This window comes from Pleurodeles waltl, chromosome 4_2 (genome assembly GCF_031143425.1).
Source record: "Pleurodeles waltl isolate 20211129_DDA chromosome 4_2, aPleWal1.hap1.20221129, whole genome shotgun sequence".
NCBI lineage: Eukaryota > Metazoa > Chordata > Amphibia > Caudata > Salamandridae > Pleurodeles > Pleurodeles waltl.
The window spans coordinates 598,533,161-598,546,611 of NC_090443.1; positions in this window are offsets into that span (position 1 = coordinate 598,533,161).

Below are 13,451 nucleotides of genomic sequence, written 5' to 3' on the forward strand. Positions count from 1 at the left end.
AGACCAAAACAACAAAAATCCGACATACACAAGTCAAGTTATGAATTTTTAAAGCTTAAACTCAAAATTAGCACTTAGAAACAAAAAATGCTTAGATGAGGCATTAACACGGCGTTGTGACGGAGTCGTTCCCAATAAGCCGACACCTGCAGCGCCGGACACGGAGTTGCGTAGACCCCCAAGTGCACTACCTTTGGTGAAGAGTGAAAACAAGTCAATGCGCGAAGTCGGGGATCGCGGCGTCTGTGCGAAACGTTGAATCCGTGCACTTCGAGCGGCATCGGTCACAACGTAGTGCAGCGACTTCCACGGAGTCGCGGACTTCAGCGGCGCTTAAGCGGCATTGGGCCTGCGAAGGTCGTCGCGTTCCAACGAAGATCACATAGTCGGTTGCAGGCTGCGTCACCCGGATTCAGCAGCGCCGTCGGTCCGAAGTTGTCCGAAGTCAATTTCCTTGGATTTCCACCAGCTTTCCTTTCAAGGACCCAGAGATTGGACAGGGCACCACTTGTCAGAGCAGGGGTCTCTCCAGAGACTCCCGGTGCTGGCAGAGAGAAGTCTTTGCTGTCCCTGAGACTTCAAACAACAGGAGGAAAGCTCTAAATCAAGCCCTTGGAGCTTTCTTCACAAGATGGAAGGCACACAAAGTCCCCTCTTTGCCCTCTTACTCTGGCAGAAGCAGCAACTGCAGGATAGCTTCACAAAGCACAGTCACAGGCAGGGCAGCACTTCTCCTCAGCTCTTCAGCTCTTCTCCAGGCAGAGGTTCCTCTTGTTTCCAGAAGTGTTCTAAAGTTTGTGGTTTTGGGTGCACTTCTTATACCCAATTTCTCCTTTGAAATAGGCCTACTTCAAAGTAAAGTCTCTTTTGAATCTGAAATCCTGCCTTGCCCAGGCCAGGCCCCAGACACTCACCAGGGGATCAGAGACGGCATTGTGTGAGGACTGGCACAGCCCTTTCAGGTGTAAGTGACCACTCCTCCCCTCCCTTCTAGCACAGATCGCTCATCAGGAAATGCAGACTACACCCCAGCTCCCTTTGTGTCACTGTCTAGTGTGAGGTGCAACTAGCCCAACTGTCAAACTGACCCAGACAGGGAATCCACAAACAGGCAGAGTCATAGAAATGGTATAAGCAAGAAAATGCTCACTTTCTAAAAGTGGCATTTTCAAACACACAATCTTATAATCAACTTTACTAAAAGATGTATTTTGAAATTGTGAGCCCAGAGACCCCAAACTCCACATACCAATCCGCTCCCAAAGGGAATCTACACTCTAATCAGATTTAAAGGTAGCCCTCATGTTAACCTATGAGAGGGACAGGCCTTTCAACAGTGAAAAACAAAGTTAGCAATATTTCACTGTCAGGACATATAAAGCACATTACTATATGTCCCACCTTAACCATACACTGCACCCTGCCCTTGGGGCTACCTAGGGCCTACCTTAGGGGTGCCTTACATGTAGGAAAAGGGAAGGTTTAGGCCTGGCAAGTGGGTACACTTGACAAGTCGAATTTACAGTTAAAAGTGCGCACACAGACACTGCAATGGCAGGTCTGAGACATGATTACAGAGCTACTATTGTGGGTGGCACAACAAGTGCTGCAGGCCCACTAGTAGCATTTGATTTACAGGCCCTGGCACCTCTAGTGCACTTTACTAGGGACTTACCAGTAAATCAAATATGCCAATCATGGAAAAGCTAATAACATACAATTTTACACAGCGAGCATATGCACTTTAGCACTGGTTAGCATTGGTAAAGTGCTTAGAGTTCAAAAGCCAACAGCAACAGGTCAGAAAAAATAGGAGGCAGGAGGCAAAAAGACTGGGGATGACACTGCATTAGCAAAAAAGTCCAACAGGAAGCTTTGTATATATAGGCCAAAACCACACACTGACACTTTAATTGTGGGAACAAGTGAATGTAGGCATGTATTTTTGTTTCAGAGGAAATGGACTTTTATGCTGAATGGTCAGGACCCTACGATTCCTGGGATCTATTATATTTGTGGACTTAATGCTTATTACCGTCTTCCTAGAGGATGATATGGGACATGTTATTTGAGGATAGTTTTCCCTAAAATTTATCAGATAGATGACTTAAAGAAATTTCCGAAATTGACTGAACTAGATCATAGGCGACAGAGGAGGGAAACCTCTTCTGCAATTGTGGGAGATATTTTTGGTGCAGTGATTCCTTCAGTGGGAGTCATTTTAAATGCAATCAAGATACGAAAGTTGTCTACTATTGTGGATAACATGCTGACAAATTTTACTGGGGCAATACACCTGTAAGATACTTAATTAGCCGCGGATTGAGCTATGACTCTTCCAAATAGGCTTGCTTTAGACATTCTTTTAGCGAAAGACGGCGGAGTCTATAGGATGATTAATGCTAGGCATTGTTGTTCATTTATACCGAACAATGATAAGGAGATAAGAGACTTACTCACTAACTTAACTAATTCTAGTAAGGATTTGAAAGAATTAAAAGAACCAGTTGTTTGGGAAAAGGTTGGGAAAGGATTTGCTTCAGTGGGCAACTGGCTTAGTCAAATTTGGAACGGGGTATTATTAAAAATAGTACAGGGAATATAAATTGTGATTGCTTGCATATTAGGATTGTGGGGTATATGTAAATTATGGCAAAAGATAAAATTGAAGAGATCTAAAAATAATCAGAGGAGGAAAGAATGAAACAGGGGAAGAGTTTATAGGGGAGATTAGAGAAGAAGGCAAAATACAGCTGAGACAGAATTATAAATGCGGATAAAAAAAGGTGTGATGACATATTTAGTCATCAGAGGAGGGACTGCTGATGCAAATATGCTAATTAGAAATTATTAATGAATGTTTACATGTTTTGATTAATGAACAGTTCGTAGAGAAATTAATTGAAGAGAAAATAAAGTGCGCGTTTGAAATTGTGACCACGGGGACTGGCGGCCACTTATACGAAGTAGTACTAAAATAACACAAAATGTGTGAAACAAAAAAAATGTGAAAGAATAACGTAGTAATATGTCATATTAAGATGTATAACCTATATTTTGCATTCATTTGTAGAATTAACTTAGCTGTGGTTAAGACCTAGTCCTTTCCAGGCCTCACACAAGAAGCTGAATTTCTAGCGCACTGCAGAGAAGCTGATGTCTTAACCTGACCCTGAACCACCCCAATGTTAAAGTTGCTTAGCTCGAATTTTCTGCAGTGTACTGACGGACAGCAGATGATGGAGTCAAATTGATACAATTATGTGTAGAGTACGCAAAATGTTCTTTCCCAGGACTTGAACAAGGAGAGCACTGACTGAAGAGGAACATGAAACATTTTCGATACCTGAAGACATCGTACAGTGGACCAATCCGTGTACTGTGAAAGAAGAAATATTAGAACTCAAAGATTTGAAAAATTAATATTATAGGTTAGAGTGATATCTGCTGATTGACTGACCAATTAGGAATAAGGGGGACGACTGAAAATCTCTAATAAGAAGTCATGACAAGGGGATAAGGATTCAGAATTAGGGAGAGATGCGAGGGGAGATGCTGATGACGTCAGGAGATGCGGTTCGAGATTCTGTCATTGGGCTCGTACTCTTGAGAGCCTGATGCGTTGCTGATCTATTGATGACCTAAGGACGAAGACTGACTTTGTTGCTGATTCATTCCGTGGATAGGTAGCTATTACAATGTGACTGATTAACTTGTGCCTTTTCTTCTAGGTACCAACTGCGCTGGTTTTTTAGTTTTCTCGTAGCAAGATGATTTTCCAAATTTACGTTTTTCTAAATTGTTTTGCATGAAGTCCCACATGCCGATGCTAATCTGGACTAGGTAGGCTTTCTAGAGGTGACATCTGACAGTGACAAATGACTGACAGACTGCTTGCTGAACTCTGCTATTAATGTTGTTGTATTCATCTTTATTGGCATATGTTGAAGCATTTTAGCATGCGTTTTCACAGTTTCTAATTAGTTTATAATATTGATGGTGAATAATGAACTAATTCTGTGTGGATTAAATAAAGTTTGATCTAACTTGATGACTTAGGTGGTCATTACAACCCTGGTGCACGGTGTTAAAGCGGCGGTAAGACCGCCAACAGGCCGGCGGTAAACATTTTGGAATTACGACCGTGGCGGAAACCGCCAACAAAGACAGCCACTTTAACACTCCGACCGCCATGGCGGTACAGACAAACAGCTCGGCGGTCACCGCCAACAGACAGGCGGAGGACAATGTACCGCCCACACTATTATGACAGGCCAATCCGACACCTTTTCCGGGGCGGATACACCGCGGATAAAAACACAGCGGAAAAAGGAATTTTGAAGGGAAAACGCTCACCTCTACACACTCCACGAGGAAGGAGGACACCATGGAGCCGGAACTCCACATTCTCCCTGCGATAGTCTTCCTGCTCCTGTACCAGGAGCACCAACGCTGGCAGCGAAGACCACGGTGAGTACTGCACCTACGACACAGGGGAGGGGGGAGGCAAAAAACAGGGACACACACACGCAACACCCCCACCTCCACTACAACACACACACCAATGCATATCTATACATTACAGTCACACTCCCCAAACCCCCCGGAAGAATGCAAAGACAAAAGGAAATTAGTGTAACTATTGTAATATATTAAAATTCAGTAAGCAAAAATATACGAATATACACTATTAACAAAATATACACCAAGATTAGTAGTCCAGGTTTTGCACCATTTATAGTCCGTGGACCACTGGGCCCAAAATGCATGGGCAAGGCCCACACACGATACCAGATCAAAACAGAGAGAACACTGCAGGGGCATCAGATAGAAATACAACAGGCACCTCAGGGGGAAGGGAAGGGGGGCACCTCAGCCGGATGAGTGCACGTCGCCAGATCCACGAGGGGCCTTCATGCCCATTGATTTATCCTGGGGAGTGCAAAGCCACAGTCTCTCAAGTCCATACAGTGGGTGGGTTGCCCACCGCTGCATCCTGGGGAGTGCAAAGCCACAGTCTCTCAAGTCTCTACAGTGGGTGGTTTGCCCACTGCTGCATCCTGGGGAGTGCAAAGCCACAGTCTCTCAAGTCTCTACAGTGGGTGGTTTGCCCACTGCTGCATCCTGGGGAGTGCAAAGCCACAGTCTCTCATGTCTCTACAGTGGGTGAGTTGCACACTGTTCCATCCTGGGGAGTGCAAAGCCACAGTCTCTCAAGTCTCTACAGTGGGTGGGTTGCCCACTGTTCCATCCTGGGGAGTGCAAAGCCACAGTCTCTCAAGTCTCTACAGTGGGTGGGTTGCCCACTGCTGCATCCTGGGGAGTGCAAAGCCACAGTCTCTCAAGTGGATGCCTGTCTCCACTGGTTCTGGAGGGGGCTTGGTGCCCAGAGTGCTTCATCCTGCCAAGGACAGACGTAGTGGATGTCTTTATCCACTGGTTCTGGAGGGGGACTGGTGCCCAGAGTGCTTCATCCTGCCAAAAACAGACGTAGTGGATGCATGTCTCCACTGGTTCTGGAGGGGAACTGGTGCCCAGAGTGCTTCATCCTGCCAAGGACAGACGTAGTGGATGTCTTTATCCACTGGTTCTGGAGGGGGACTGGTGCCCAGTGTGCTTCATCCTGCCAAGGACAGACGTAGTGGATGTCTTTATCCAATGGTTCTGGTGGGGGACTGGTGCCCAGAGTGCTTCATCCTGCCAAGGACAGACGTAATGGATGTCTTTATCCACTGGTTCTGGAGGGGGACTGGTGCCCAGAGTGCTTCATCCTGCCAAGGACAGACGTAGTGGATGCATGTCTCCACTGGTTCTGGAGGGGGCTTGGTGCCCAGAGTGTATCACTCACCCCGTGACGGTCCCTGTTGCGTCAGTGCCCCTGCCGCTCATGGGCTAGCGGTGCTTGAGTTGCCGGTCCTTGCCCTGTTCAGCGGTGCTTGCCCTGTTCAGCGGTGCTTGAGTTGGCGGTCCTTGCCCTGAGCGGTGCTTGACTTGGCGGTCCTTGCCCTGTTCAGCGGTGCTTGCCCTGTTCAGTGGTGCTTGAGTTGGCAGTGCCTGCCCTGTTCAGCGGTGCTTGCCCTGTTCAGCGGTGCTTGAGTTGGCGGTCCTTGCCCTGTTCAGCGGTGCTTGCCCAGTTCAGCGGTGCTTGAGTTTGCGGTCCTTGCCCTGTTCAGCGGTGCTTGCCCTGTTCAGCGGTGCTTGAGTTGGCGGTGCCTGCCCTATTCAGCGGTGCTTGAGTTGGCGGTGCCTGCCCTGTTCAGCGGTGCTTGCCCTGTTCAGCGTTGCTTGACTTGGCGGTCCTTGCCCTGTTCAGCAGTGCTTGCCCTGTTCAGCGGTGCTTGACTTGGCGGTCCTTGCCCTGTTCAGCAGTGCTTGACTTGGCGGTCCTTCATTGCCCAGCTGGGCTGGGGCTGCCGGTCTTTCATTGGTCAGCTGGGCTGTGGCTGGCGGGGCCCTCCTGGGCAGCTGGGCTGTGGCTAGCGGGGCCCTCCTGGGCAGATGGGTTGTGGCTGGCGGGGTCCTCCTGGGCAGCGACAATGGGGCTGGCGGCGGCCTCCTGGGCAGCGACGATGGGGTTGGCGGTGGCCTCCTGGGCAGCGACGATGGGGCTGGCGGTGACCTCATGGGCAGCGACGATGGGCCTGGTGGGGCCCTCCTGGCCAGCGGGGATGATGGTGGTCTTCTCCGCCATGCTGCTCCTCCCAGACTTGCCGGCTTTCTTCTGGCCCTTCCCAACCTTGGGAGGAGTCACAGCTGAGTCCACACTCCCACCGGGACCCCTGGGAGCGGCTAGGGTGGCTGGAGTCTTCCCCCACTCCTGCCGGGCACTGGACAACTTCTGGTGCTTCACAGGGGGGGGACTGGCTGTGCTGTGGCTCTGTGACACACTAGCTGTCCTGGTGCTTGACTTGGCGGTCCTTGCCCTGTTCAGCGGTGCTTGACTTGGCGGTCCTTCATTGCCAGCTGGACTGGGGCTGGCGGGGCTGGCGGGGCCCTCCTGGGCAGCTGGGCTGTGGCTAGCGGGGCCCTCCTGGGCAGGTGGGCTGTGGCTGGCGGGGTCCTCCTGGGCAGCGACGATGGGCCTGGCGGCGGTCTCCTGGGCAGTGACGATGGGGCTGGCGGTGGCCTCCTGGGCAGCGACGATGGGGCTGGCGGTGGCCTCCTGGGCAGCGACGAGGGGGCTGGCAGGGCCCTCCTGGCCAGCGGGGATGATGGTGGGCGGCAGCGGCGATGGGGCTGGCAGGGCGCTCCTGGCCAGCAGGGATGATGGTGGTCTTCTCCGCCGTGCTGCTCCTCCCAGACTTGCCGGCTTTCTTCTGGCCCTTGCCCACCTTGGGAGGAGTCATGGGGCTGGCGGGGCCCTCATGGCCAGCGGGGATGATGGCGGTCTTCTCCGCCATGCTGCTCCTCCCAGACTTGCCTGCTTTCTTTTGGCCCTTCCCCACCTCGGGAGGAGTCACAGCTGAGTCCACACTCCCACCTGGACCCCTGGGAGCGGCTTGGGTGGCTGGAGTCTTCCCCCTCTCCCGACGGGCGCTGGCCAACTTCTGGTGCTTCACGGGGGGACTGGCTGTGCTGTGCCTCCGTGACACACTGGCTGTCCTGGTGGCCGGTGACAACAGGCACCACTGGTCCCGGAGATTTTGTGGCTGAGGTGCAAGTTCGGGACCTATGAGTTGGACGGGGGTGGTGGGAAATAGGTTAAGGGTGGACAGGAAAAGTTGTTTGGAGACACTAGGATGGGTAGCTGGAGGGGGTTTGGGAGTGGAGGAAGAGGTGGTGGTTGTAGGAGGTTTAAGTTTTGTGGCTTTGGGTGCAGGTGCATGCGCTGGAGGCTGTTGTGAGGTGGATGTATGTTGGGTGGGTGTGTGCCTGCATTTGTGTATCTTCAGAGGGGGCGTCACAGACACACTGGGAGAGGACACAGGGGACGTGTGAATGGTAGTGGGGGTGGTGACTGCACGTGAGCGGGATGTGGTGGTGGGTGTGCTGGTGCGGGACGTAGTGGCTGTAGAGGTAGTGCATGCAGGAAAAGTTACGACGACAAAGAGACGACGAGGAGGGGGACACAGTGGAGGCAGTGGATGTTGGTGTGGCTGTATGTGTGTGATGCTTGTGTGAGTGCCTGTGGGATGTGTGGTGTTTATGTTTGCCTGAGCTTCCCTTGTGTGGTGAGGTGTGTGCAGGCTGGTCTGATGGTGTGCTTGGGATAGGCAGAGGTACAGGGGATTGGGTCTGGGTGGAGGGAGTTGGGGGGGGGAGTTTAGACACAGGGACAATGGCTGCCATCAGTGCTGAGGCCAGAGTTTGAAAGGATCGGTGAAGGGCCGCCTGACCAGAATGAATGCCCTCCAGGAATGCATTGGTTTGTTGCAACTCCCTTTCTACACCCTGGATGGCATTCAAAATGGTAGACTGCCCAACAGTGAGTGACCTGAGGAGATCAATGGCCTCCTCACTGAGGGCAGCAAAGGTGACAGGGGCAAGGGCTGAGGTGCCTGGGGCGAAGGTGATGCCACCCTCCTGGGTGAGCGGGCACGGGGCGAAGGCTGAAGGGCTGCTGGGAGGGTGGTGCTGGTAGGGGGCGTGGCGGCTGTACCTATAGAAGTGGGGGGCACAGATGTTGCCGCCACCACAAAGGAGCTCCCATCGGAGGCTGAGTCCGTGTCGCTTGATTCAGCTCCTGTCCCCGCCGTGGTGCTCCCCTCGCCCTCCGTCCCACTGGTGTATTCAAAGTCCGTAGTGTGGCCCTCCATGGCCATGTGGGATGCAGCTCACTCGTGCACCGGTGCCACTGCTCCTCCGCCTGATGATGCTAATGCACACAAGAACAGGGAGACCGCAAAAATGGGGGGGGAACAGAATAAAGACATGTTGAGTGCATGGCTTACCGCTACCGTTGGCGGACATGACAGACACAGAAGCCCCCTGCACTACGTCGCGCTGTTGGGCTCTACAGTGCAATTCCTGGGAAATGGCCTACAAGGCTATGGACGACATATGCACACATAGATGAAACAGGTGCATGAATAGCTGTACTTGGCACTCTACAGAGGTGGGGTGGGGTGCCACTGGGCCATGCCTTAAGGAGGGGCCTAGCCTACGGACCTCGCCCTTGCCTAGGGAAACCCACAGCCCTCCTCCCCCACCCAGACCCCTCCACTGCGCGCAAAGTCAGCTGAATGAGAGTGTACTCACCCCCTTGTGTCTGCTGTGATGCCCTCAAGCGCCCATCCAACTCCGGGTAGGCCACCGCCAGGATCCGGAACATCAGGGGGGTCATGGTTCGACGGGCACCCCTCCCACGTTGGGAGGCCATCCCCAGCTGAGCCTCCGCCGTCTTCTTGCTCCAGCGGCGAATGTCCTCCCATCTTTTCCGGCAGTGGGTGCTCCGTCTGTGGTGGACCCCCAGGGTCCGGACGTCCTTGGCGATGGCACGCCAAATATCCTTCTTCTGGTGGGCGCTGACCTACATGAAATGTACAGGGGAAGAAGAGAAGTCATTAACAACTGCGCCGTAAAAGTGATTGGCCCCCATCCCTACCATTGCCATGTGGCACATGCACCCACCGTCTTTCATGCCCGCAGAACTCTGCTCCCTTCCTTCTTACAACCAGCCCTCTCCACAAAAGCATAGCCCATACAACATGCTCCCTGTGTACTTACCTGTTGGTCTGGAGGACCGTAGAGTAGCGTGTACTGGGGGAGGACCCCACCAAAGAGCTTCTCCAACTCCTCCGATGTGAAGGCAGGGGCCCTTTCCCCAGACGCATGAGCCATTCTCTCATCCAGACCGAGGTCACAGCAGCACTTGCAGTGTAGGTCCTCTCCTGTCGAAGATCAGGTATCGAGTGATTCAACAGATAGAAAATGGCGCTCACGTCCGCGTGCGTACCATCACCGCCGGCGTACATCGTCATTGGCTCCTGGGACCCATAGGGTCCAATGTTAACCAATGCAGCATTGCGCCACAGTCTTCGACCGCCTAACGTGACGGTGTACAACGACAGCGCAGTTACCTCACATCCCATTGTCCCACTTTACAGGTCAGGCAGCCGCCATTTCAGGGGCCCACATGGCCTAATTACCAACTGTGTCACACATACCTAGGCCTAGTCTCAACACACATACAGGCCACATTTTGTGTATGAATGGTGTTCTGTGTAAACTGTGGGTACGTAACTCTGAGTTGTTTGACTCTGTGCTCGCTGTTGTCCTTCATAGGCACCGTCCGCTGGGACATGTGAGGAGATGGCGGAATCCTCCGGTGTACCAACCGCTGGTGGACCTGTCGACAATGGAGGAAAGAAATTTGATTATCACCTACAGGTTTGACTGTGCCACAATCCAGGAACTGTGTACACAGTTGGAGCCTGACCTGATGTCAGCAATCCGCCATCCCACAGGAATCCCCCCTCAAGTGCAGGTGCTATCAGTGCTCCATTTCCTTGCAAGTCGGTCTTTTCAAACAACTGTGGCCATGGCATCAGGGATGTCCCAGCCTATGTTTTCCAACGTATTGTCCAGAGTGTTGTCTGCCCTACTGAAACACATGCGGAGCTACATTGTTTTCCCTCAGGTGGAGGATTTGCCTACAATGAAAGGTGACTTCTATGCCCTTGGACATATCCCCAACATCATAGGTGCCATTCATGGGACACATGTGGCTTTGGTCCCCCCCCCACAGGAGTGAACAGGTGTACAGGAACGGGAAGAGTTATCATTCCATGAATGTACAGATGGTATGTTTGGCAGACCAGTACATCTCACATGTGAATGCCATGTTCCCTGGCTCAGTGCATGACGCTTACATCATGCGGAATAGCAGCATCCTTTATGTGATGGGTCAACTCCAGAGGCACCGTGTGTGGCTATTAGGTGACTCTGGTTACCCCAACCTGTCATGGCTACTGACCCCAGTGAGGAATCCCAGGACCAGGGCAGAGGAACGCTACAATGAGGCCCATGGGTGAACTAGGAGGGTGATCGAGCGGACCTTCGGTCTCCTGAAGGCCAGGTTCAGGTGCCTCCATATGACAGGTGGATCCCTATTCTACTCACCAAAGAAGGTGTGCCAGATCATTGTGGCCTGCTGTATGCTTCACAACTTGGCTTTGCGACAACAGGTGCCTTTTCTGCAGGAGGATGTCCAGATGGCAGTGTTGTGGCAGCTATGGAGCCTGTGGACAGTGATGAGGAGGAAGCAGAGGAAGAAGACATGCAGAACAGGGACTCAGTCATCCAGCAATATTTCCAGTGAAACACAGGTGAGAATACATTCCTGACTACTACATGTACTTTTACACTTCTACCTCTATCCTGTCTGTCGATTTCACCCAGTGTATGGTCACTGAGTTGTCACTTTCCATTACAGTTTCACAGGGGTGGGTCCCAACGTGTGTCATCTGCTTAGATTCCTCATGTACTAGAGCTGTGTGACATAGGTATGTTAACATTGCTATTTCATGAACATTTTGTCACTGTAATTGCAAATACACTATTTCGAAATCACAGACAGACTCAAGATCTTTTGGTGCTTTAGGTGTGTTTATTTAAATACAAAATATTGGAGGGGGAAGTTAAATGGTGAGGGGTGATGGCGAAGGAGTGTCCATGGCAGAGTCCAGTCTATTAGTCTCACAGGTGCATTGCCCATATGGGCATAGGAAGTGGAGCTGGGGCAGTTTTAATATGGACAGGGTAACAAAGTGGGACAGTGGGATGACAATCAGGGTGGTCTCATTTCTTGGCGGGGGTCTTGGCATCGTGCTCTGTCTTGTTCCTGGATCTCAGGGACCGTTTGCGGGGTGGTTCACCCTCTGCAGGGGGTGGGGTGCTGGTGTGGTGGTCCTGTGGCGGTGCCTCCAGTCCACTTGCGCCGGCGGAGGTGGTGGGCAGTTCATCGTCCATGCTAGTGTCAGGGGCCCCTTGTAGTGCCACAGTGTCCCTCCTGGTGTTCAGTACTTCTTTCAGCACCCCTACGATGGTGCCCAGGGCGGAGCTGATGGTTCTGAGTTCCTGTGTGGGGGCTTGTGTGATGATGGTTTAGGGGGGTGTCTCGGTATGTGCAGTGGACATGCTTTAGTGATGGGTGTCCATGCATTGGTGTTGCATGCAGGGATTGGTGTTGGGATGTGTGGTTTGTGATATTGGTACATTTGTGAGGAGTTGGAGTGATAGGGGTGGGGATGGGGCGAGGGTGGAGGTATGTGATAGCATGCAGGTAGGGTGGGGGATATGGTAGTTAAAGGTTTGACTTACCAGAGTCCATTCCTCCACCGACTCCTGCGAGGCCCTCAGGATGCAGAATCGCCAAGACCTGCTCCTCCCATGTTGTTAGTTGTGGGTGAGGAGGTGGGGGTCCGCCCCCAGTCCGCTGAACCGCCTGGTGGTGTCTTGAGACCACGGAACGCACCTTCCCCCTAGGTCGTTCCACCTCTTCCTGATGTCCTCCCAATTTCTTGGGTGTTGTCCCACTGCGTTGACCCTGTCGACTATTCTTCGCCATAGCTCCATCTTCCTTGCAATTGAGGTGTGCTGCACCTGTGATCCAAATAGCTGTGGCTCTACCTGGACGATTTCCTCCACCACGACCCTGAGCTCCTCCTCCAAGAACCTGGGGTGTCTTTGCTGTGCCATGGGGTGGTGTAGGTGATGTGTGGGGTGGTGTGTGTGGTGATAAGTGTGGTGATATGTAGTGGTGTGTGGTGTTTTGTGCGTGGAAGTAGTGTGGGTGATGGTGTTGTGTGCCAATGGATGCTAGTTTGTGGATGGTGGTGTCTCTCTGGCCTTCTCTCTGTAATAGTGGTCATAGGGTTTGTGGGTGATGTGGGTGTGTGTTTTATATTGTAATGGGTGTGTGGGAGTGGTGTGTGTATGTGTATCAGGTGTGTGTAATTTGAATTGTCCAATGTGGCTGTGTTTTGTAAGAGTGTGTGTATTTTGAGCGCAGCGGTGTGTACCGCCAATGGAATACCGCGGTTGAAAGACCACCACGTGGATTCGTGTGTCGTAATAGTGTCGGCGTATTTCTGTTGGCGTGACGGTGGAGGTTTTGTTTTCGCCAGTTTATCACTGACCTTTGGTGTGTGGACTTGTGTGGGTGTCTGAATTTTGTCGGATTCCGAGATGAGGGTCATAATAGCTGTGGCCGAATTCCGCAGCCGCGGCGGTGTGTTGGCGGTCTTCTGCACGGCGGTAAGCGGCTTTTACCGCCAATGTTGTAATGACCCCCTTAGTATTGTAACTAATAGGGACATATAATTTGCCAAACGCTTTACCGAGTTGTGGTTATTCATGAATTGATGGTTATAGATGTATTGATTTTAATGTTATTAATTCGTTACGCTCATTATTTATGCCATTAGTCAATAGGTAATTAGGATATTCTATACGATCCAAAAGGTTAATCTGCCTATATGCGTCACCTTGTAAGTTTACTTACTAAGGAC